At 40.3% G+C, this 25894-nt stretch overlaps 1 non-coding gene across 1 annotated transcript; it reads right to left on the bottom strand.

The window, feature by feature from the left end:
• Positions 1-7699: 7699 nt before the first annotated feature.
• LOC131234167 (small nucleolar RNA R71) lies at positions 7700-7806 on the bottom strand. The gene has a single exon (XR_009165575.1). It is a non-coding gene; the product is annotated as a small nucleolar RNA R71 (small nucleolar RNA).
• Between the last annotated feature and the right edge of the window lie 18088 nt (positions 7807-25894).

Here is a 25894-nt window from a genome sequence, read left to right as displayed (position 1 = left end):
CATCATATATATGCTTGATATGAGGAATGACTGATTATAACATGTCTTCAGGTAGATTATTTATGGGCTTCTTAATAGGCGGAGTTGCCCCACATGAGCGTGCGGTACATGCAGGATTATTGTATGACTGATAGTATGATTCATGCACTTCTCATTTGTATGACATGATTACTGTACGCCCTAGTGACATTAGGGTTGTGGCCTCCACAGGCACATCGTGGATGGCAAGATCGGACACCGAAAATATTGTTACTAGCATCGGGGCACCATAGATGTCCCTGGGTGAAAATCCCTAAACCTGATGGTACCAGAGGATGACTCCAACGTCGAGACTGAGTAGATACATGAGCGTGCGAGGGCCATATACCAGTAGGCCGCGTCTCCCACTATGTCGTTGTCGGTTGGAAAGGGGTGTGACCTTACCCGCTAGAGTGAGGGGGCAATAACTAGGTTGAGTTTGACCAACTTGAAGAATGGATCCGCTATCGACGAGCTAAGTCCGATATTGGTAGGTAAATAGTGAGGTCTCTTCCACTTACCTAGTTATGTGCTCGGATAGGGCGGCAAGCTGGCGTGGAGTGTACTAGACGCCGGTGATTGTCCAGCGTGAGAACTGTACTGATATTTGATGCTTTAGCAATGAGTTGCATCAACATGTGAATTTGGATGAGGACTGGTGTGCTTGGGTTGCATCTCGCATCGCATGGCCTTGGTATGGCCGACATCATTCACTCCTTGCATCGTATAGCCTTGATATGGCCGATAGCATTCATGTCTTACGTTTCATAACCTTGGTATAGCTGATTGCATTTATAGACTTATTAGTATGATTCTGCTTTACTCTAATATTGCATTCTGAGCATGCTCATATTGCACACACACTTACACCACCCTCTAAACTTCCTATAAACTTATGCACAATTGATGCATGCAGGTGATGCCAGGACGCAGCCGTAGCTTAGTCGCAGTAGGAGCGTACAGTCGAGCTTTAGGAGTTTCCATTATTATCATTATCTTGTATTTTCCTTTATACGCATTGTACTCAAAGTTTTTGATTATAGTGGATTTTGTGATGGTATTCTTATAGTTATTGTTCGTGGGATTATGCTTATAGTTATGCTTATTACAAATCAAAATCATGTTTGAAATCCTCCTTATAGAATCCCAGGATCGGAACCTAGTGTGTGGATGCTGGGAGCCGAGAATAGTGTACTACGGAGGCTGTCGGCGCCGGATTCGGCGATTGAGAATTTTGTGAGCCCAATTTCTGAGTTTGAAGCATGACAATATAGGTCATGGTTGTTAGTTGTTATGGGTCGTGGTTGTCATATAACATGGGTCGTGGTTGTCATGTTATATGGGTCATGGTTGTTATGTTATATGATCGTGCTTTTTAGGGCCATGTGCAAGGCTCAACTCATGGGGCCCACACCGATGCATCAGGGTTGTTATGTTATATGGGTCATGGTTGTTAGTTGTTATGCGTCATGGTTGTCATGTTATATGGGTCGTGGTTGTCATGTTACATGGGTCGTGGTTGTCAGTTGTTATGAGTAATAGTTGTCATGTTATATGGGTCGTGGTTGTCATGTTATATGGATCGTGCTTGTCAAGGCCGTGTGCAAGGCTCAACTCATGGGGCCTACACTGATGCATCATGGTTGTCATGTTATATGGGTTGTGGTTGTCATGTTACATGGGTCGTGGTTGTCAGTTGTTATGGGTCATGGTTGTCATGTTATATGGGTCATGGTTGTCATGTAACATGGGTTGTGGTTGTCAGTTGTTATGGGCCGTGGTTGTCATGTCATATGGGTCATGGTTGTTATGTTATATGGATCGTGCTTTTCAGGGCCGTGTGCAAGGCCCAACTCATGCGGCCCACACTGATGCATCATAGTTGTCACGTTATATGGGTCGTGGTTGTCATGTTATATGGGTCGTGGTTGTCAGTTGTTATGGGTCGTGGTTGTTAGTTGTTATGGGTCGTGGTTATCATGTTATATGGATCGTGCTTTTCAGGACCGTGTGCAACGCCCAACTCATGGGGCCCACACTGATGCATCGTGGTTGTCATGTTATATAGGTCATGCTTGTCATGTTACATAGGTCGTGGTTGTTAGTTGTTATGGGTTGTGGTTGTCATGTTATATGGATCATGCTTTTGCCGTGTGCAAGGCCCAACTCGTGGAGCCCACACCGATGCATCGTGGTTGTCATGTTATATGGGTCGTGGTTGTCATATTACATGGGTCGTGATTGTCAGTTGTTATGAGTCATGGTTGTCATGTTATATGGGTTATGGTTGTCATGTTACATGGGTCGTGGTTGTCATGTTATATGGGTCTTGGTTGTCATGTTATAGATCATGGTTGTCATGTTATATGGGTCGTGGTTGTCATTTTTTGGGACCAAAATGCCCTTTACACGTACAAAGAGGTAATAATGAAGAAGAGAGGTCAATGCAGGAAGTCTTGTGGTGGTTGCTTGTTTGTTTCATATGGCATTAGTTATTTTCCAGTTGTGGGACAACTGTGACATAAGTTTTCAATCTACATGGTTCATAACTTGTATGAGTTCATCATAATCTTTATCCAAAAATATGAATGTTACTTATAGATGAAGTAGACCATGCCATAATAAATAGTGATCAAGTGTTGAAAACTAAGTGGGCCATACACCTTTCTGATAAACATGGTATTTATGCTATCCCTTTATATACGTATATTACACATGATGAATGGTTGGATGACATATACACATCACTTTGGGCCCCACAGATCTTACTTTGTACCATTTCAATTAATCGCAAGTAGGTACAAAAAAATGGTGAGAGAAGGTGGATAGATTCACTCACGATTCTCGATGCCTAAAACCAAGCGTTGATCCTCTTATTATGGTCCCTGGGCCCATCATAAATCAAATCTAATCTGTTAGTATTATTTAAGGCTGATGATTTTCTTATAAATGTGTAATATTGACACCGTATCGAGCTATCAGTGGCCCGCAGTGAGGAAAAAGGACAAATGGTTTGCTTATATAGTACATACTATTTTGAACTATTATGGTCCATCAGATTTGAATATTTTGATCATTCTTTGGACATTTGACTTCCTTAAATTTATTAGGAGAATGGACCAAGCAGATTAGACCAAATACAATTCGATGGGACTTAGAGACATCGTACGGAGGAATGTACATAAGGGAAAATGACCGTTTGGCCCCATACTGAACACCGAATCTTCCACTGACATTTGAAGCTTCTTCTCTGGGACCCTTGCCACTTCTTGCATTTGAATCTTCTTCCTTGGGACACTCCACCATCACTTACCATGTTTATCACTTCTTCAATCTAGCTCTGACATCTTTCCATAGAAATGGGAAAACAAGGTATGTGGATAAGACCTCATGTATGTCAAACTCCACTCTTAGTCCATGCCTCAGTGTATGCCAATCTCGAACCACATGAACAATGGGTCGTGGTTGCCAACCTCCACCCTCACTCCACTCACATGAATAATGGGTCATGGTTGAGAACCACGATCATCAGTTATTCCTACCTTACCAGTCAACATCGTCCCATTGTTAATGTAAACTAAACCCAATGGGTCGTGGTTGACAGATATACAAAAATGGTCATAGTTGATAGCTTGTTGAGAAAGGTTGTGGTTTACCTGAACAAAGGGTCATGGTTTACATGAATAATGGGTCGTGGTTGATAGGCACAATGGATCGTGGTTCACATGAACAATGCATCGTGGTTGTCAACCACGACCCAATGTGGATGACAACCACGATCCAATGTGCAAGTGAACCACGACCCATTATGTACATTGGGTCATGGTTGTGTTCATGGTTGACATGCCTAGTGGATCATGGTTAATAGGCACAATGGATCGTGTTTCACATGTACAATGGATCGTGGTTGTCAACCATGACCCAATGTGGATGACAACCATGATCTAATGTGCAAGTGAACCACGACCATTCTCTACATGCTAGCAACCACGACCCATATAACATGACAACCACGACCCATTATGTATGTGAACCATGACCCATTGTGTACATTGGGTCGTGGTTGTGTTCATGGTTGACATACCTAATGGATCATGGTTAATAGGCACAATGGATTGTGGTTCACATGTACAATGGATCGTGGTTGTCAACCACGACCTATTGTGGATGACAACCACAATCCGATGTGCAAGTGAACCACGACCATTCTCTGTCTGTTAGCAACCATGACCCATATAACATAACAACCACGACCCATTATGTACATTGGGTCGTGGTTGTGTTCGTGGTTAACATGCCCAATGGATCGTGGTTAATAGGCACAATGGATCGTAGTTCACATGTACAATGGATCGTGGTTGTCAACCACGACCTAATGTGGATGACAACTATGATCCAATATGCAAGAAAACCATGACCATTCTCTGTCTGTTAGCAACCATGACCCATATAACATGACAACCATGACCCATTATTCATGTGAACCACGACTTATTGTGTACATTGGGTCGTGGTTGACATGGCCAGTGGATTGTGGTTGATAGACACAATGGATCGTGGTTCACATGTACAATGAATCGTGGTTGCGTTGGTGGTTTATATGCTCAGTGGATCGTGGTTAACATGCACAATGGATCATGGTTGTGTTCGTGGTCGATAGACACAATGGATCGTGGCTCACATGTTATATGGGTCGTGATTGACAATCATGACCTAATGTAGATGACAACCACGATCCTTCTCTATCTGCTATCAACCACGACCCTTTATGGATTACAACCATGATCCACTATGTAATAAACTATGACCCTTGGTAAATTTCAACTCCTCCTATAATTACAAGACCATCTTCTACTCTTATTGCATAATAATCTAGAACCTTATTGGAATGTAGGTCGAAACCAGCCAAGGATGACCACCTACTTAGACTTCAAAAAGGCACAAGTCTCTTCGAAGTGTTCCATCAGTTTTTTGAAAGAGTACATGATAGAAGATTTGGACAAGAATCCTAGTAGAAAGGAATTGTTTAAGAAAAACTATTTTGGATTTCTACTAGACTTTCCGCTGGCTGGGTGGAAGTCCCATGCTTAAATAATATTGAGGGTCAAATATTACATATTATCCCCCATTTATTTCTTGGTTTTACAAACATAATATGGCTTAATTGTATATTTTACATGTGTTTGTGTTACAAGGTGAATTTAAGGGCTTGGATTGAAAAGAATGCTAAAAGCATGGATTTAGTGCTAAAAAGTCACCAAAGCAAAGAAGGGATCTTTGGAGACCAAGATTGAAGATTTCAAGACACCAAGATCCAAGAAAACCAAGTGGAGAAGGAAGGAAGTCGAAAGAACAAGCGTAGAAATCACAAAGACTTTGCCATTGAGAACCGTTCGATGACATTGAAGATCTGTTCGATGACATCGAACACTGGTTGATGACATCAAATTTATGAGGGAAAATTGAGTTGGTTGCTGAACATATTGGGTGCTTTCCTCGATCAATCAAAGATATGTTCGATGACTCGAAGGAAGGTGCTCGATGACATCGAATACTGCTCAATGATATCTAATTTATTGAAGAAATTGAAGCAACTCGCTAGATTGTTTTGGACACATTCTCAATGACTCAAAGACCTGTTCGATGGATCGAAGCTTTACTCAATGACAATGAAGAACGGTTCGATGACACAAAGAATTATGCAGTGCGAAAGAAGAAAAGGCACGACTTCCGGATTCAAACCCCTTCGATAACATCGAAGGGTGTTCGATGACACCGAAGGCGTTACACAGTCTGCGTAAATTCAATCCGATTTTGCGATTTTGTAGAACTTGACTTATAAATAGGGGTTTCTTAAGTCTTTTGAGGGGATCTAGGGTTTGGAGAAGTAAAACAAAAGGGCGAAGCCACTTCCCAAGAGTTCCTCTTCCATTTTCCTTAGTTTTTAGTGCTTTCTTCTAAGGTTTTTAATCCATGTCTATGGTAAACTAGATCCCTTAGGTAGGTCTAAGGGGTGAAGCTTGTAGCATGTTTGTGATGTTTTTCTTGTTTGATTCTTATTATTGTTGAACTCCTTTGATTCTAGTTTGATATTTAAGGAATACTTTTAGCGTTTAATGGTTTGTTGCGACTGAAATTACAATGGATCTGTGATATCTTGAAGTATCTTCTTTTTCTGTTTAGAGTTTGTGAAAATAGGAAATCCTGTTGTTCTCCATCGTCCCTTGGGCATGGCTGAGTGATGGAATCCCATCTATTCTTCACAATTCTCCCATGTTGGTTGTTGGATCAATATATCCTGTTGTCTACCATAGTCTCCCGTGCATAGTTAGGTGATGGAATCACTTTCAATCTTCATAACTTTCATTTGTTGAGAATTAGGTCAATGGAAGTTCAGATCTGATCTTATTAAATATCTTCCGCGGATAGGACAAGATTCCAATTCCAATTGAGTGCCTTGAATCAAATAAGAAAACATCCTAATAGCAGCAAGTGGATCCTTGGAAACCCTAGTTTCCACCTTTAAATTACTTGAGTTTCTAAACGCACACTTCACAATTACTCCCTCTACTTTCCTGATTTAGGTTTGACCTTCTCCTAGTTTTGATTCTAATTACTCTCAGAATAGACACACAAGATTAGTCCCTGTGGATTCGACCTCGATCTTACTGAGATTATTACTACATCGCGAGCCTACACTTGGGGCTGTGAACAAGTTTTTGACACTGTTGCCAAGGACTAACAGTTGCGTTTTTATGAGATTAGCTGGTTTTGGAATTAGTTTAAGATTAGGGTTTTTCTATTTTCTATTTTTAGGATTAGGGTTTTCTGAATTATTTTAGAAACAAACTTACCTTCTAATTTTAGGTTTGGAAACTTTCTTTTTCTGTTTTTAGAAACTAACTCACCTTTTTATTTTTGTTTTTAGAAATGTTCTAATTTTAGAATTTCTATTTTTAGAAACTGACTTGTTTTATTTTGTTTTGCAGGATCTTAATTTAGGAACTTCTAATTTGGTAACTTCTTTCTATTTCACTCCCTTTCTATTTCTAGATTTCTATTTTCTTCTTTCCTTAGGTTTATGTTAGAATCTAAAATTGAGGGCTGAGAGTGTTTCATACCTAAGTGGGTCTGTGACAACACTCGACGTCTTTTGAGTGAATGAGGATTAATTGAGGGGTTATCTATCCATCACAGGATTAGACATCACTCGAGATCCTCAGAGCCAATTGAGATTATGACTGCTAATCAACTGGTCAATCATCCCGGAAGATAATCTCAACCTAGGGTTGACGAAGTCCAGGATGAGAATGAGGTGCATCAAGCACCCCCGCCTCATACTTTACGAGATTACTTACAACCGGCGGGGGTAAGCACCCCTTCTTGTATGGTTTTTCCAGGAAACATGGATATCAAGGCTGGAGTGATCCAACTCCTACAAAAGTTCCTTAGACTTGAATCTAAAAGTCCTTACCTGCACTTGCAAGAGTTTGATGAGGTTATAGCCACTTTATACTTTCCTAATGTGTTTGAGAACACGGTCAAACTGAAACTCTTTCCTTTCTCCTTGAGAGAGAAAGCTAAGACGTGGTTGTACTCACTACGTCCATGATCTATTGACACATGGAATGACATGATGAAGGATTTCATAAAAAAATTCTTTCCATACCATAAGACGAACACCATCAAGAAGTCGATCATGAACTTTGCCCAAAAGGAAGATGAAACATTCTTCCAATGTTGGGAGCGGTTCAAGGATCTCGTCAGTTCATGCCCACAACACGATTTTGAAATGTGGTGCATAACAACTTTCTTCCACAATGGATAGACATCTCCCATGCGCCAATTCATCGAGATGATGTGCAATGGGGAATTCATGAACAAGAATGTCGATGAGGTGTGGGATTACTTTAACAAACTCGCTGAAACCACACAGTGATGGGACATCACCCCAAAACCTAGTACCACATCTAAGCTTACTCAAGCAAAGGAGAGAGGTGGGATATGCTTGCTGAAAGAGGATGATGATATAAATGCTAAAGTGGCCAGACTCGCAAGGAAGGTCAAGGTCATGGAACTTAAGAAGGATAAGGCTAAGGAAGTTGTTTGCGGTATCTGTGCTTGTAACATACATACAACTGAAAATTGCTCGACGATACCTGCTTTTTAAGAGGCACTAAACGAGCAATCGAATGCCGTAAACAACTACCAAAGACCTTTTAGTGGACCCATCTCTAATACATATAATCCTAGTTGGAGAAATCATCCGAACTTTAGTTGGAGGAATGGACAAACTGTTACTTCTTAAGGAATCCCTAACCAATTCTTGAATCAAGGGAAACCTCAAGAGGATCAAGTCTGGAAATATATTTAAAACCAAGAGCTTATCATTCAGAGTATATTGCAAACCCTTCAAGACCTTTCAAAGGCCATACAAGGGTGTGAGGCAAAAATTCAATTGGGGAAAAATGGATTCTTCCAGCTTAACCCTTCCCCAATCCTAAACCACAATATGAAATAAGTGATCCAAGCTCTTCAAATCAAATAGAGTAAGCTAAGTCTATCACCACTCTTAGGAGTGAGAAGATAATTGACAAATCTATTCCATAAGGGCTGAAAAGTCTAACGACCCGAAAGTAGATGAAACTGATAGACTTAGCAACACTCCACAAGAGTTAGAACCGGAACTTCAAGGCAAGCCGATTGCACTATTCCTCCAACAGTTGATAGCACCAAAATCTCTTTCTAACTCTCAGGACATTCTAGAGGCAATTAAGCAAGTGAAGGTCAATATTCCTCTACTAGATGTCATTAAGCAAATACCTTCATATGCTAAATTTTTGAAAGACTTGTGTACGACCAAAAGATGACAAAGTATCCAAAAGAAAATATTTTTAGCTAAAAAAGTGAGTGCCATCCTAAAGCAAGATGTACTACAAAAGTACAAGGATCCCGGTAGCCCAACCATCGCTGGCGTAATTGGGAACTACCAGATTGAGTACACACTTCTTGACTTAGAGCAAGCGTGAATCTGATCCCATACTCGGTGTACGAGCAACTGGGTTTAGGTGAATTAAAACCCATCCAGACCATGTTACACTTGCTGATCGCTCAGTCCGTGTAATGAGAGGGATAATCGAGGATGTGTTGGTTCAGCTTGAAAAATTCTACTATTCGGTGGATTTTATTGTCTTGGATACTCAACCTATCATGGACATGAGCACTTAAATTCCCGTTATTCTTGGTCGACCATTCCCTACCACTTCAAACGCAATCATTAATTGCAGGAATGGAGTCATGGGTATGTCTTTCGGAAATATGACATTGGAGTTGAATATCTTTTTCAACACAGGCAAACAATTAGAGGATGAAGATGATTCTCATGATATTAACTTGATTGATTCTTTCGTAGAAGATAGAACACTTCTAACCTATCTTTTGACCCTCTAGAGACGTGCCTGGCCCACTCCCATGATTTTGACGATAATGTGATTAGGGAGAGGGGGACCATGTTAGATACCATGCAAGTACTTGAAGTTAACTGGTGGAGGCCACGATTTGAAGATTTACCCCAAACTGATGTTGTGCCTCTACCGTCTAACCTTAAGTCACCGAAGCTTGACTTAAAACCTTTGCCCTCTGATTTAAAATATGTCTATTTAGGTTAAGATGAGACATAACCGATGGTGATTTCGTCCCACCTTGAGTAAGAACAATAGAATATGCTCATCTCATCATTAAGCATAAGGGAGCACTTGGATGGTCGATTGCGGACCTCAAGAAAATTGACCCTTTGATTTGTACTCACCACATTTATCTAGAGGATAATGCGAAGTCCTCTAAGAAATCACAATGTAGACTAAATCCAAACACGAAGGAAGTGGTTAAGGTCGAGGTTCTTAAGCTATTAGATGTGGGCATCATATACCCTATATTGGATAGCCAATGGGTGGGTCCAACTTTGGTGGTTCCTAAGAAGTCCATAATCACCATAATAGCTAATGCCAACAATGAACTTGTGCTAACTAGGGTGACTACAGATTGGAGAATGTGCATTGACTACTAGAAATTGAATACTGTCACTAGGAATGACCACTTTCCTTTTCCCATCATTGATCAAATCTTGGAAAGGCTAGTTGGTCACTCATGCTATTGCTTCCTTGATGGGTACTTGGGCTACAACCAGATAGAGATATCCCTTGAAGATCAGGAAAAGACCACGTTCACATGTCCCTTTGGCACCTTTGCTTACTAAAGGATGCCATTTAGACTGTGTAATGCCCTCGCCACTTTTCAGCGACACATGTAAGTATTTTTTTTGACATGGTGGGGCAATATCTAGAGGTCTTCATGAACGACTTCTCTGTCTTTAGTCCATCTTTCAATGATTGTTTGGAAAATTATAAATGTGTGCTGAAAAGATATGAAAAAAAGAATTTGGTACTCAATTGGGAGAAGTGCCATTTCATGATTCGTAAGGGAATTGTTCTTGGAGATATCATCTCATCCAAGGGAATTGAGGTAGATAGAGCTAAGATTGATCTTATCTCTACCCTACCTCCACCCAAAAGCATACGAGACGTGCGATCCTTCTTAGGACACACTGGATTTTACAGAAGATTCATAAAGGACTTCAGTCACATTTCTCATCCTTTATGTAATCTACTTCAAAAAGATATTCCATATGAGTGGACTGAGCAATGCCAAGAAGTTTTCTCTAAGCTCTAGGGCATGTTGACTACCACACCTATCATACAGCCACCCGATTGAGTATCCCTTTTGAACTCATGTGTGACATGTCTGACTATGTTATTGGGGCATTGTTAGGCCAGAGAAAAGAAAAGAAGACATATCTTATTCATTATGCAAGTAAAACCCTAAATTCTGCCCAAGTGAATTACTCTACCACGGAAAAGGAACTCTTAGCCATAGTGTTCGCTTTGGACAAATTTAGGTCCTACTTAATCGGATCCAAGTTCATCATTTACACTGATCATCTGACACTCAACTATCTTCTTTCCAAGAATGATGCCAAGCCCTGCTTGATAAGATGGATCCTCCAATTCCAGGAATTTGATTTGAAAATAAAAGATAAAAAGGGAGTAGAAAACACAGTGGCTAACCATCTTTCGAGACTTGAACTCCTTGATTCCCTTGAGACGACACCCATAAATGACATGTTCCCTGACGAATAATTGTTTAAAGTCTCTCACTCACCTCGGTTCGCTGATATTGCTAATTATCTTGCCACAGGTTTCACGCCGACACATTGGATTGCACAAGATAAGAAGAAATTTTTCACTGAGGTATGCAAATTCTTCTGGAATGATCCGTACTTATTTAAATATTGCCTAGATCAAATTTTAAGAAGGTATGTGCCAGACAATGAACACCACAGTGTTATCTCCTTTTGTCACACTCAGGCCTATGCAGTGTGACTTTTATTGGTCCACTATGTTCAAGGACACTTATGAGTTTTACAAGGCTTCAGCTCGTTGTCAAAAATTGGGGGCATTATCCCATTGAAATATGATGCCTTTGAACCCCATTCTCATAATTAAAGCATTTAATTGTTGGGGCATCGATTTCATTGGACCATTTCCCTAATCTCATGGAAATTTATATATTCTATTAGCCGTAAACTATGTCACTAAATGGGTCGAAGCAATCCCGTGCCGGAACAATGACCATCAGATGGTCATTAAGTTTTTAAAAGACAACATTCTCTCCTGATTCGGAATGCCTCGGGCCATCATTAGTGATGGAGGCTCACATTTTTGAAATAGGCCATTTGCAAATCTAATAAAGAAATATGGCATATCTCACAGGGTGAGCACTTCATACCACCCACAGACTAGTGGGCAAGCTAAGATTTTTAATAGGGAGATTAAACAAATTTTAGAGAAAACGGTTAACCCTGACTGCAAAGATTGCTTAATATGATTGACCGATGCTCTATGGGCTTACCGTACTGCATTTAAAACTCCTATTGGAATGTCTCCCTTTAGACTTGTCTATGGGAAAGCTTGCCACTTACCTGCGGAGTTAGAACATAGAGCCTACTAGGCAATTAAGAATCTAAATTTCACCTTGGACAATGCTGGCTTGCTACGCAAACTACAATTGAATGAACTAGAGGAGATCTGGAATAACGCTTATGAGAACTCGAGAATTTATAAGGATGGGATGAAGGGGTTCCATGAAAAGAACATCTTTCAAAAATCATTCACACCAGGTCACAAAGTCCTCTTGTACAATTCTTGGTTACATCTCTTTCCGGAAAAACTCCAATCTCATTAGACCGACCCTTTCACTATTACTAATGTGTATCCTCATGGGGTTGTCGAGATAAAGAATCCAGAAAATTGCAATGAAGTCAAAGTAAATGGACATCGATCAAAGTCATTTGTTGAAAACTTCGATTCAAAAGACATGTTCATACCTCAGAGTGATCCTATTTATCAGGATTGATCTCCTAGTCTGATGGAGGTATAGGTAGATCTATCACTTTCTTAGGACTAGGGTAGTTTTCTTTCGTTGTTTTAGGATAGTTTGCTTATACTTTGTTGAGTTTTGCTGTGTGTAACCCATTTTTATGCTTAGATCCATGGAAAAGCTTCAAATTTCTTTCTTCTGGGTATTATCTTTCCATCACTATTTCCTTTCTTTTCGTTGCCTCATTTGCATTACATGCTTATTTCTTGTACATTGAGGATAATGTAGATTTTTTTTGGGGGGTGTGGAGGATTAGGTAAACTAATCAGTGTTTTCTTAGTTTTGAGCAAAATTTTTGAAAATTTTTAATGTTTTAAGTTAAAATCTGTTTAGGAAGCAATGACTTGTGTACTTAAGAATGCTTTGAGTATGATAAGATAGAGATTGAAACTTGAATTGTTGAGTCTAATCATCTAAGTAACTTACCACCTATGATCTTGTGTGCAATTATCTTAGAGATAGTTTGAATATCATGATTTTAAATCACAAGATACACTCAAATTGCCTTTTGTAAGATGTACTAGAATTTCTGATTGTTAGTATGTTGATCATTGATAGACAGTGAGAATCGAGTCTGGAGAATTTTATCCACCTTAAAAGAAGAAAAGAACCAGTAAAAAATAGGAGATCGACAAAGAGGTCATGAAAAAGAATTAAAAAATCTAGAAACGAATGAAAAAATAAAGAATGGATAAAAATTGACCATCGATATAAAATCGAAAACTGAAAAAAGAAGGAGAAGGGGATGAGTTCAAAATCAGTACTTGAGTTTAAACTAATCTTGAAGTGATGAGCATGGCTAACATTATGAAATGATAGTATTTGTATGAAAAGTAAGTTGATTTTCACTGAGCACATTGAAAAGTATGGTATATAGACTCATACTTTGATTTGATTGACAAAGAACTTACTTGATTAGTTACCTATGTGATTCGGCTCTAAGGGTTTTAAATCTCACTTTTGTATCTTATCTCGACCCATTCATACTTAAGTAAACAAAAGATTGTCTTCCTAAAAAGTTTTGAACTGAGATTGAAGATTATTTTTTGCATATTTTGCTCGGGACTAGTAAAATGCTGGTTGGGAGTTGTGTTAAGGGTCAAATATTGCATATCATCCCCCATTTATTTCTTGGTTTTACAAACATAATATGGCTTAATGGTATATTTTACATGTGTTTGTGTTGCAAGGGGAATTTAACGGCTTGGATTGAAAAAATGCTAAAAGCATGGATTTAGTGCTCAAAAGTCACCAAAGCAAAGAAGGGATCTTTGGAGACCAAGATTGAAGATTTTAAGACTCCAAGATCCAAGAAAACCAAGTGAAGAAGGAAGGAAGTCGAAAGAACAAGCGTAGAAATCACAAAGACGGTGCCATTGAGAATCGTTCGATGATATCGAACACTGGTCGATGACATCGAATTTATGAGGGAAAATTGAGTTGATTGTTGGACATATTGGGTGCTTTCCTCGATCAATCAAAGATATGTTCGATGACTCGAAGGAAGGTGCTCGATGAGATCAAATACTGCTCGATGACATCGAATTTATTGAAGAAATTAAAGCAACTCGCTAGATTGTTTTGGACACATTCTCGATGACTTGAAGACCTGTTCGATGGATTGAAGCTTTGCTAGATGACATTGAAGGATGGTTCGATGACACAGAGACTTACGTAGTGCGAAAGAAAAAAAGTGCAACTTCCGGATTCAAACCCCTTCGATGATATCGAAGGGTGTTCGATGACATCGAAGGCGTTACATAGTCTACATAAATTCGATTCGGTTATGTGATTTTGCAGAACTTGACTTATAAATAGGGGTTTCCTAAGTCTTTTGAGGGGATCTAGGGTTTGGAGAAGTAGAGCAAAAGGGCGGAGTCACTTCCCTAGATTTCTTCTTCCCTTCTCCTTAGTTTTTAATGCTTTCTTCTAGGTTTTTAATCCAATCATGTCTATGGTTGGCTAAATCCCTAAGCTAGGGCTAAGGGGTGATGCTTGTAGCATGGTTGTGATGTTATTCTTGTTTGATTCTTATTATTGTTGAACTCCTTTGATTTTAGTTTGATATTTAAGGAATGCTTTTAGTGTTTAATGGTTTGTTGTGACTGAAATTACAATAGATCTACGATAGCTTTAAGTATCTTCTTTTTCTGTTTGGAGTTTATGAAAGTAGGAAATCCTGTTGTTCTCCATCGTCCCTTGGGCATGGCTAAGTGATGGAATCCCTTCTATTCTTCATAATTCTCCCATGTTGGTTGTTAGATCGGTATATCCTGTTGTCTACTATAGTCTCCCGGGCATGGTTAGGTGATGGAATCACTTTTAATCTTCACAACTTTCATCTGTTGAGAATTATATCAATGGAAGTTCAGATCTAATCTTATTAAATATCTTTCAATTGGATAAAATAGGATTCCAATTCTAATTGAGTGCCTTGAATCAAATAAGCAAACATCCTAATAACTGCAAGTGGATCTTTGGAAACCCTAGTTCCCACCTTTAAATTACTTGAGCTTTTAAACAAACACTTCACAGTTACTCCCTCTACTTTTCTGATTTAGGTTAGATCTTCCCCTAGTTTTGTTTCTAATTACTCTCAGAATAGACACACAAGATTAGTCCCTATGGATTTGACCTCGGTCTTACCGAGATTATTACTGCATCGCGACCCTACACTTGTGTTGTGAACAAATAATGCACTGCCTAATGCAAAGGCATGTTGGTGGCCTGACCTTCGATGTTCAAGGCACCATAATAAAGTTTAGTGAGCTTGACTTTGCACTAATAATGGGTGTTAGGTTTGGACTAGTTAGGGCAATTGATGATGGAGATGAGGAGAGCACCAAAGTAAAGTCTGGAAAAAGGAATCAGAGAGAGCCACCTAAAAGCAGGTAGTGTGAGTAGGGATGAATTAAAAGAAGCCTATCGGTCACTCGCTGGGAAAAAGCAACATAAATATGTAGTGAAGTTGGCACTAATAATTTGTGTGGAGAATTTCATAGTCAGATCTCTGCAAAAGAATCACTGTGTTGATAAGTTTATTAACATGGTTGATAACTTGGATTATTTTAATAATTACCCCTGGGTAGTGTGGGGTAGGAGTGCTTGATGGATGGGGTTAACACTATAATTGGCAATGTTCGTGAGAATGGTCAGTACCCCAAATCATACAACATTTGCGAATGCGCGTATGTGTTACAAGTTATTCTGGTCCTCAGTCATAGCTTGTGTTTGAATTTTTGTTTCATACATGTTAACCGATATGTAATACATGATAATAGATTTTATACAGATATGGGTATACGAGCGATTTCCTATGCTCACTGGTGACAGGGGGTGGGCCTCTAGTAGAATACCTGTAAGGATTCCTCGAATAATCAATTGGGATCCTTTTAGGGTAGGTCGATATCCCTCAATCTCGGTCATCTTCAAGGCTATGCTGGTAAGAGTGATTCAATTACTAGTGCAATTTAATAATGCATTGTGTGTAATTAATAAATCACTTTTGCTCTTGCAGGTGGTGCTCGTTCTAGAGCTTCAATCAATGGTCGAAGAAGAAGAGACCGAGGTTGTTGAAGAGTGTAATTGATGATACGTATAGGAAGGAAAAGGCTCTGCCGGTTGTAGCCATGACAGAGAGATTGGTCGAGGACATGGTTATAAAACATGTCGCTAGAAGAAAGCTCGAGAGAAGAGAAGTGAGCATTAAAGTAGAAAATGAAGTCAACGAGTTGAAGAGGAATGAAGGAGGAAGTAGTAAGGATAGAGAGGAAAACAGAGAGGAGGAAGTCAAGGTAGTAAGAAGGAAAATTGACGAGGGAAGCAAACTTGAGGCTGACCTTAGAGCCTCCCTCGAGACACTTGTTGGCAAGGTATTCAAACACAATAAGAAATTAAGATTCACTATAAAGAATTTTGATCATCAAATTGAGTTCCTTGCTAAGGAAGTGGAACAAGTAAAGGAGGATATGAAGTATATTGATGGGTTAGAAGGAGAAATCAAGCATCTTGAGGAGGAGAATGCTTCTATACGTGAAGAAGTGAAGCCAGTGAAAGAGGATTTTCATACAAAATATGTACGTGACGGTGCTTTTGGTTTAATTGTTAATAAGGCTTTATGAATGTAATGTCTAATATATGATTTTAATATAGATCACAAGCACAACAACTGTCACGCCCCGAACTCAGAAACCAGGCTGACAAAATTCCCGATCGCCGAATCCGGCACCGACAGCCTCCGTAGTACCCCATTCTTGGTTCCTAGCGTCCATATGCTAGATTCCGATTCTGGAATCCTACAAGGAGAATTTTTTTTTTGTACATTTAACTCATAATAAGTATAACCACAAGATTACCCAATTCATAAAGGCAACATCATCATCATATATCCACTAATATAATCATTTCAGTACAATGCTAAAAAGGAAATACATAAATTGAAAATCAAGCTCCAAAAGACCACTGTACACTCCGAGCTCAACACTGCTGCAACCTAACATCACCTACACGCATCTATCGTGCATAAGCTTATAGAAAGCTTAGAGGGTGGTGTAAGTGTGTGCACAAGGTAAGTGTCAAGTATTCAATACAATGCCATAGTCATACAATATCGAAAATACTGGTAATCCATAAATCCTACAATGTTAGAATAAGCAGAAATACTGACAAGATCATGAATTATCAGAGTAAGCAGGAATACTGACAAGATCAGAAATTATCAGAGTAAACAAAAATACTGACAAGATCACAAATCATAAGATAACAGAGTAAGAGAAAATACTGACAAGTCCATAAGTCATACAATATTAGAATACGCAATACGAATAAACTATGCAAATGAGGAGTCATAGAGTGCTAACTATCAAATGTAGAGGATGCAATGTAATATACATTCCTGATGAGTAACACAAATAGCGTCAGCCGTATCTAGATTATATAAATGCAGAAACACAATAAATTGTCATATGTCGCAGATATAATACAATATGCGGTGCGAATGGAGTGACCATGCTAGAGTGTGAAGTCGGGATGATAGTACGTAGTATCGCAGGCTATGGGGCCCATCACAAGGGACTTCTATCCAAACTAGTCCCTTGCCTAAATTTGAATAATCAGACTTAATGTAGTAAACTCCTGATCTCAGGTTAGTCGTGCACCCCAACCAAAATCCTGGTCATCGTGAATGTACATGTAACAAATAGTCGCGCACCACCAGCCCGAGTGGATAGTGAATGAATGAATGAATGAGTTTGTAACTCCTGCTCAATAAGTCCACGTATCAATACAATTCATCTTTGGGATCATCACCAGGGTTTAGTATACTCCAAATGGCACTACCGCTCTCCCAGCCACACAATTCAAGTGAGCGTAAGAAACCTCACTATCCGCCTGGCCAATAGTCTGCCAATACCTATTCGACACATCGATGGCGGACTTATTCACGAGCTGGTCAAACTTAGTATAGCAATGCCCCCTACTCTCAGGCGAGTAAGGCCACACCCCCTCCTAACCGACTAAGACACAATGGGAGACGTAGCCTCCTGGTATTTGGCACTTGGGTGCTCATGTTCCACTTGGTCTCGACGTTGGGGCGTCCTTTGGTATCAAGAAGGTTTAGGGATTTTCACCCATGGCCATCTATGGCAGCCCGATGCTAGAATAAATTTTCGGTGTCCCGTCTGGCCATCCACGATATGCCTGTGGAGGCTACAACCCTGATGTTGCTAGGGCATACAGTAATCATAATGTAAGATGTATGAGTCATACAATCCAGTCATGCATCAATCCTGCGCATACCGTGCGCTCATGTGAGATAACCTCCGCCAATCAGGGAGTCTCATAGCAACATGCTCAATGACATATGCAATGATCAACCACATCTCATAACAAACATGTAGATGATGCGTATGGGCATGTATCATGATGCTATGCCGTCACATACTCATAATCGATATCAATAACCGGCATCGACAATCGACCTCAACAATGTGGACATTTAACCAACATTGCCCCGAGGGATGGCCCTCATAGATCCTAACATATAGTGGACTCATGACCTCACACAAAGGCTAAATATACAATACCATGGGCCTCACTCAAGGGCTTAATACACATCACGATGGGCCTCTCACATGGGCCTAATATACATCACAATGGGCTCCATCACCTAGCCCTCAAATGCACCATAATGGGCCTCATCACATAGGTCTCACATACCTTACATAGGCCTCAAATGCATCAAGCCGAGGCCTAATACTAATTAGAATCGACCTCGACCTTGATAATTGAAATCGGTAATCGGCAATCGGAATCGACCTCGACTCGATATTCAAAATCAGTAATTGGCAATCGGCAATCGGAATCGGCCTCGACCCGATAATCGAAATCGGTAATCGGCAGTCAGAATCGGCCTCGACACAAGGCAGGGTCCATAGATGGATGACCGATGATGGATCAAGAAATGTCAATGGGGCCCAAGCATTTGGGTTAACCCACTAGAGAATGATGAAAATGGGCCTATCTAGGCTTAAGGGAAGGTCACAATGTGGACATCCAACCATCATTACTCATTAATGTGGCCATTTAACCAACATTGCTCCCAAGGAGTGGCCCATACAAGGGATTCATGCACAACTTAACGGGTTATACATGCATCACACTGGACCTCAATCATGGGCCTTGAATACATCACAATGGGCCTTTCCAAATGGGTCAGAAATACATCACAATGGGCCTTACCAAATGGGTAAAAAATTCATCACAATGGGCCTCCACCCATGAGTTCCAAATACGTTACATCGGGCCTCATCAAATGGGCCCCAAATACATCTAATGGGTTGTAACCGTAGGCCGCAATATACATCAAGTGGGCTGTATCACATGGTCTGCACTAATGGGCCAATATACATCAAGTGGGCAGTATCAATGGGCTGGGCCTCATATACAACAAGTGGGTCGTGTCAGTGGGCCGCACTAATGGGCCTCATGTACATCACAATGGGCTACATTACATCAAGGTGGGCCCCACAGATGGCTACAAATACATCAAAGAAGACCTCATACAATAGGTGGGCCTCATATATATCAAGTGGGCCCGATGGGGTAGCCCAAGGTTTAATAAAACAGGTGGACGGCATGGTTGAAACACATTCATCATGGTGTGCCCCACAACACACACACAAGTGGGCCTCATCTAAGAAAAATGGATGGACAGCGTGGTAGACTCAAGCATTAAGGTGGGCCACTGTACAGACTGCACAGATCCAATACTGCATCATAGTACAAATAACAGTGGTGATAGTGATCAAAAGATCAGTTGGACCACATCATAAATAGCAGTGGAGACAGTGATTTCCACTGTATGAAATCTCATAGGGGCCATCATAACATGTATTTTCCATCCAGTCTATTCATAAGTCACAAGGACCTGAACCAACCTGAGAAGCTAATATCATATTGGTCCAAAACTTTTATGACCCAAAACGGGTTTCAATGGTAGACGTCCAATATCCACTATTTTTGGTAGTGTGGTCCACTTGATAACCAAATCTGTTTTTTATTTTTCATCCCAAGCCCTAGGACGGGCTGATCAAATGGATGGACGGTCTGGATGATCCACATACCTCAGGGGTGGGGTCCACATACGTGGCCCACCAGAGGTGAATCTGCTTCATTTTTAGTCTTAAGCCTATGACGAGCTCGCCAAATGAATAGACAGTATTGATACAGCACATGCATCATAGTGGGTCCCACCGTCTAAGGTCTGGATGGTGTGGATAAGACCCATACTCCATGGTACACTCCACAACAGGGAGTCCACCAGAGATTTGGATCATCCTCACATCCAGATGGACGGTGAGGAGTCCATATATCAAGGTGGGTCCCACACGCGTGGCCCACCAAAAATCATATTAATATATATATTACACACATATATTATATTAATATATATATAACATATATTATATATCCACTCCAACGTCCAGATGGATGGCCTGGACAGTTGGATACAATACATACATTGAGTGCGGGTCCCATGTTCATGGACGGTGTGAATAAGACATACATCAGTGGGTCCCACCAGATGAATGGTCTAAATATATCATGGACCTCTTGATCAGATCCAGAAAACTGGCGTCAATCCAGCAGTTGCATGTTGCTGGGGTCCACATTAGCATTCTGATGATGGACGTCCTAAGATGAAATGCTTATATCACAATGGGATCCAAAGATGGATGGCGTGGACATAAGATACATACCTCATGTAAATGGGCGCTGACGTCAATAAAGCAGCTATATATATAGCTATGTGTGGTACACTACCCAATCTGTTTCCATGCAAGTGGGTCCCACATGGGGCCCACCATAACGTTATTTTCCATTTCATCCGTACATAAGGTCACATGGACTTGGACTAAGAGGAAAAAATAAATTTCATATAGTTCTGAAACTTCTATTGCCCAAAAAGGGTTTCAATGGTGGATGTTCAATCTCCACTGATTTCTATAGTGGTCCACTTGATAGATAGTGTGGATATAAAATACATCAATGGTGGGTCCCCCCATCCAGCCATCTAGACGGTGTGGATAAGACCCAAACATCACAGTGGCCCTCATAGCAAGTGCTTTTATAGGTTAAGCACGTCTTCACATGATTTAAGATGGTGTGGGCCACCTAAGTGCTGTGAACGGCTGATTTTTGGGATGACCCATTGATTAAAGGGGGGTCCATCAAATGCACGGTGTGGATGCACCACATGCATCACAGTGGGGCCCACAGCTGGGGCCATGGGTCTCTGCCCGCCCAGCGTAGGATGCTGTTGTGTTGTGTCCTTGGGTGGTGTCAGTGGCAGCAGCAGAAGCTGCTACCTAATCAATTTTTTTTAAAAAAATTGAAATCCTGCAGTTTTTCCCATGTGGGGCCCGCATCAGACGAATCTGCTCTAACCATTGGATCGCATGACTTAAGACCGACTAAATGAGTCCAATATGCGGCCTGTTTTTGGTGAGTAAAAAGATCCAGGTGGTTTTCAACGGTAAACACCACTGTTTTCTATGGTATGGCCCGTCAAAAAATGGGATCAGCTTCATTTTTCGGCTTAATGCCTAAAATGGGCTGAGAAATGGAATAGACGGCGTGGATTTGCTTCATACATCAAGGTGGGGCTTATATGAAAAATCCACACTTCACTGTTAGCCACCCACCCCTCACGTCAATTCACACTTCACGGTGGAGCCGCGTCTAACGTCCCTGGATGCTGGACAGCGTTGATACAACACATGCACCATGGTGGGTCCCACATGTACATGGCCCACCATGCATGTATATATATTTATATAAAATAAACATAATATATTATATAGCATGTGGGATTTCCCACCATCCCAAAATGGATGGTGGATTTCACCTGAAATGTGGTGGGCCACACCATTTGATGGATGGAGTAGATTTAACACGATTCGGTGGGGCCCACATCATTCTAGGGGAAAGATAGAGATAGAGATAGAGAGAGAGAGAGAATGACGCGTGAAGGGGAGGGACCCCGCCACTATTAGGCCCTCCCAAATACAATGCATACATCAAGTGGGTCCCACAACAAGTGGGCCCTAAAATCGAAAACAACGGTAGATCACCCACCTATTGCACTCTCCTTGATCCCTTAGCCTCCTTAGCTCCTTGCCTTCAATTTTGATGGAGGTTGATGGGGTTTTGATGGTGGGGATGAGAGATGAGAGGGTGGGCCACACTTAGCATTTGGGAGAGAGTTTGGGGAGGCTTGGACGTGTAGATTTTCTTATTGCTTGAGAGAGAGTTTTTAAGAAATGAGAGAAATGGAGAATTAATGGATGAAAGGGATGGATGGAGTGGTGGGTGTAAGGAAAAGAGATGGGGAAGTAAGATTGTGTTTGAAATTTTGTAAAAAGAGGTATGGTGAGGGGAGAGAGAATATTGACTTAAGGGAAAATGAGGGATGAGTGGTTGTACTTGGGGTATGGCTTATACTTGACATTGATTAATTGATTGATGAGATATGTCATAGAGATTCCCTAGAAGTTCGCAACAAGCGGCGTTTCTTCGGAATGAACGCAGGCCCATATCTCCTGGCCTGGGTATCGGACCGGTGTGCGAGTCACGGTGTAAGAACCACGACGATGGTGCGGTTGTAAGAGTATAAGTTTTGAGTTGAGCTGACCCTGATATATGGGACACGACTCATGTTTGCTCGTAAATATTGATAACAGATCACGGGTTGCCAGAATTCGACCAGGAGGACCCCGGAAGCCTACGGAACAGTACGGGCTAGGATACGGGTCTTACAACAACCATGACTGTTGAAGATTGGATGAGTCATCTCACACATTTTGAAGAAGAGATGAGCCATCTCAAGGATGAGAATGCTTCCCTGAGGGAACAGATGAAGCAACTAAGGGAAGAGTTTCAAGCAACGAAGGTATGTGAAATTGCATTTATTTTAATCCTTATTAGGTCATAGCCATGTTCCTTTATGGGTCGTGGTTATCATCCACAGTGGATCATGGTTGTCATCCACATTCGGTCGTGGTTATGAACCATGACCCAATGTGGATAACAACCACGATCCAGACAATGGGTCGTGGTTATCATCCACAGTGGATTGTGGTTGTCATGAACCACGACCCAATGTGAATAACAACCACGATCCAGGCAAATGGGTTGTGGTTGTTATGCACAATGGATCGTGGTTGTCATCTGTATCGAACCACCACCTAATGTGGATGACAACCACGATCCAGAAGAGGGGTCATGGTTATTATGAACAATGGATTGTGGTTATCATCCACGATCCAGACGAAGGGTCGTGATTACTATGAACAATGGGTCATGGTTATTATCCACAGTGGGTTGTGGTTGATCCACGACCCAATATGGATGACAACCACGATCCGGGCGAAGGGTCATGGTTACTGTGAACAATGGGTTGTGGTTATCATCCATAGTGAATCGTGGTTGTCATCCACATTGGGTCGTGGTTGTGAACCATGAGCCACTGTAGATGACAACCATGATCTAAAATAAGGGTCATGGTTATTATTAGCAATGAGTTGTGGTTTTCATCCACATTGGGTCGTGGTTGTCAACCACGATCCGGATGAAGGGTCGTGGTTCACATGCATAATGGATCATGGTTGTCGTCCACATAGGGTTGTGGTTGTGAACTACGATCCAATGTGGATGACAACCATGACCCATTGTTCATAATGACCACGACCCTTATTTTGGATCGTGGTTGTCATCCATAGTGGGTCATGGTTCACTCCCACAAAGGGTCGTGGTTGTATTTCTTAAAAAACATCTTAAAATACATAAATAATATATGATTTTAATAGAGGACAAAATCCCTTCGATGTAAGTTGAAGAAGAAATGAGGCAGTTGAAGGAGGATAATGCTTTACCAAGGCAGGAGATGAAGTTGTTAAGGGATGAAGTTAATACAAAAAATATATGTGAAATCACATTTGTTTTAATCTTTAACAAGACATTATGAACTACATAAATAATGTGTGATTTTAATACAGGTCATCATCACTTTGATGCAAGTTGAAGAGATGAGGCATTTGAAGGAGGATACTGCTTTATGTAGGCAAGAGATGATGCTACTAAGGGAGTAGTTTCAATTAGAAAAGGTATGTGAAATTTCATTTGTTCTAATCTTCAACGAGACATTATATAATGAATTACATAGATAATATATGATTTTAATACAACTCACCATCAATCTGACACATTTGAGAGAGGAAGGGAGAGGACACCCTACGGATACGGGAGATGCGAGTAGGTTAGATGTTACTCTAGTTGTAGATGTCCATAGGCCCCAACACAATGCACCGACTTCGAAATGGGTGTCTTCTCCATATGCGGTTCCAACTTCTTCTCCTATAAAGGAAAGTCGTTAGGGGTTTGTGGATCCACACTGAGTGCTAACTGATGAGGAAGACAATGAGTTGAGACTTGTGAGGGAGTCAGGTGCATATCAATGGTTGAATAACATCTACGACTTAAATTCTTGGGTCGATTCTGAAGTAAGTTTCTATCATTTCTCTTTCTTTATTTACTATGAGTCATTGTATAAATATTATTGACATATTTTCCTCATTACATAGGCCGTCGATATATACATAAGTTATTTATCACAGCATCAAGATAACCAACCACATCATAGACAGGACTGTGCATTCATCCCGTCCATATTTACGGTAATGTGAAATTGCAGACTATAGTTTTCTTTATCGCATTATTAATTATTTATGTTTCTAACACTATCTAATATTGCAATAGCAAAATCATGGAGGTACAACTTGACTTGTTGTGTAATTATGGAGCTGGGAACCATAAGGACCAACAACAAATGAAGCTGAAAAAAGTGAATGATAATCTTGTAACTATAGCCAAAGGTGTTGGTAGACCAAAGCCTTTATGGAAATATGACAAAGTAAGATCTTACTTGCACATGTACTTAGACTTAAATGATATTATTCATTTTAGAAAGGCATGTATTTAACTATTGTCTTATTTGTTGTGCTTGACAGGCATACTTCCCTCTGAATGTAAGACAACAACACTGGTTCATGGGTGTCATTTATCCAAGGAAGAGAGAGGTCATTTTATATGACATCATGAATATTGAATGAAAGGAAAAAATGAGTTGGTCATCACACAGATAACGGACGGTCTCAGGTGATTATTTCACATTCTTGATAGTGGAGCTAATTTTTGGGAGAAGACATGGAATGTGAAGATGATAACTGATAGACTGACGCAACAAAATGGAGATGATTGTGGCGTATTCATGCTAAAATTCATAGACTTCATAAGTAGCATGAATGCAATTGATTTTTAACCTGTAAGTATATATTTTATTCGTCTACATTAAATCTTAATTGCTTTGTGTTTTGTTTTAATATTATTTCAAACTTTTTTTATAGGAGGAAATCCCTAAATTCAGAAAGACAATCGCATACGACTGTTTATAGTACAAGAAAGAATTTGATGTTGCTTTCTTGAAGAAACAACAACAAATAATAGCTAGACCAATGAAAAAAAAAAATCCAAACACTGATAGTTTTTGAATGGATTGTTGTTATATTATTTTTAAAATGGGTTGCTGATGATATATTTTTTTAAATGGATTGGTGTTGATATTGTTTTTCCATATTAATGTCTGTAATGGATTGGTGAATGAAATGGGTCATAATTGTTATGCACAGTGGATCATGGTTGTCATGTTATATGGGTCATGGTTGTCAACATGACCCTTTGTGGATGACAACCACAATCCATTTTACATGTGAACCACGACCCACGAATGGATTGTTGTTGTCATCCACAAAGGGTCGTAGTTGAT

Source organism: Magnolia sinica, chromosome 18, assembly GCF_029962835.1.
Source record: "Magnolia sinica isolate HGM2019 chromosome 18, MsV1, whole genome shotgun sequence".
Taxonomy (NCBI): domain Eukaryota; kingdom Viridiplantae; phylum Streptophyta; class Magnoliopsida; order Magnoliales; family Magnoliaceae; genus Magnolia; species Magnolia sinica.
Note: the sequence above shows the minus strand (reverse complement) of the source record. Positions and strands in the feature narration are given on the sequence as shown.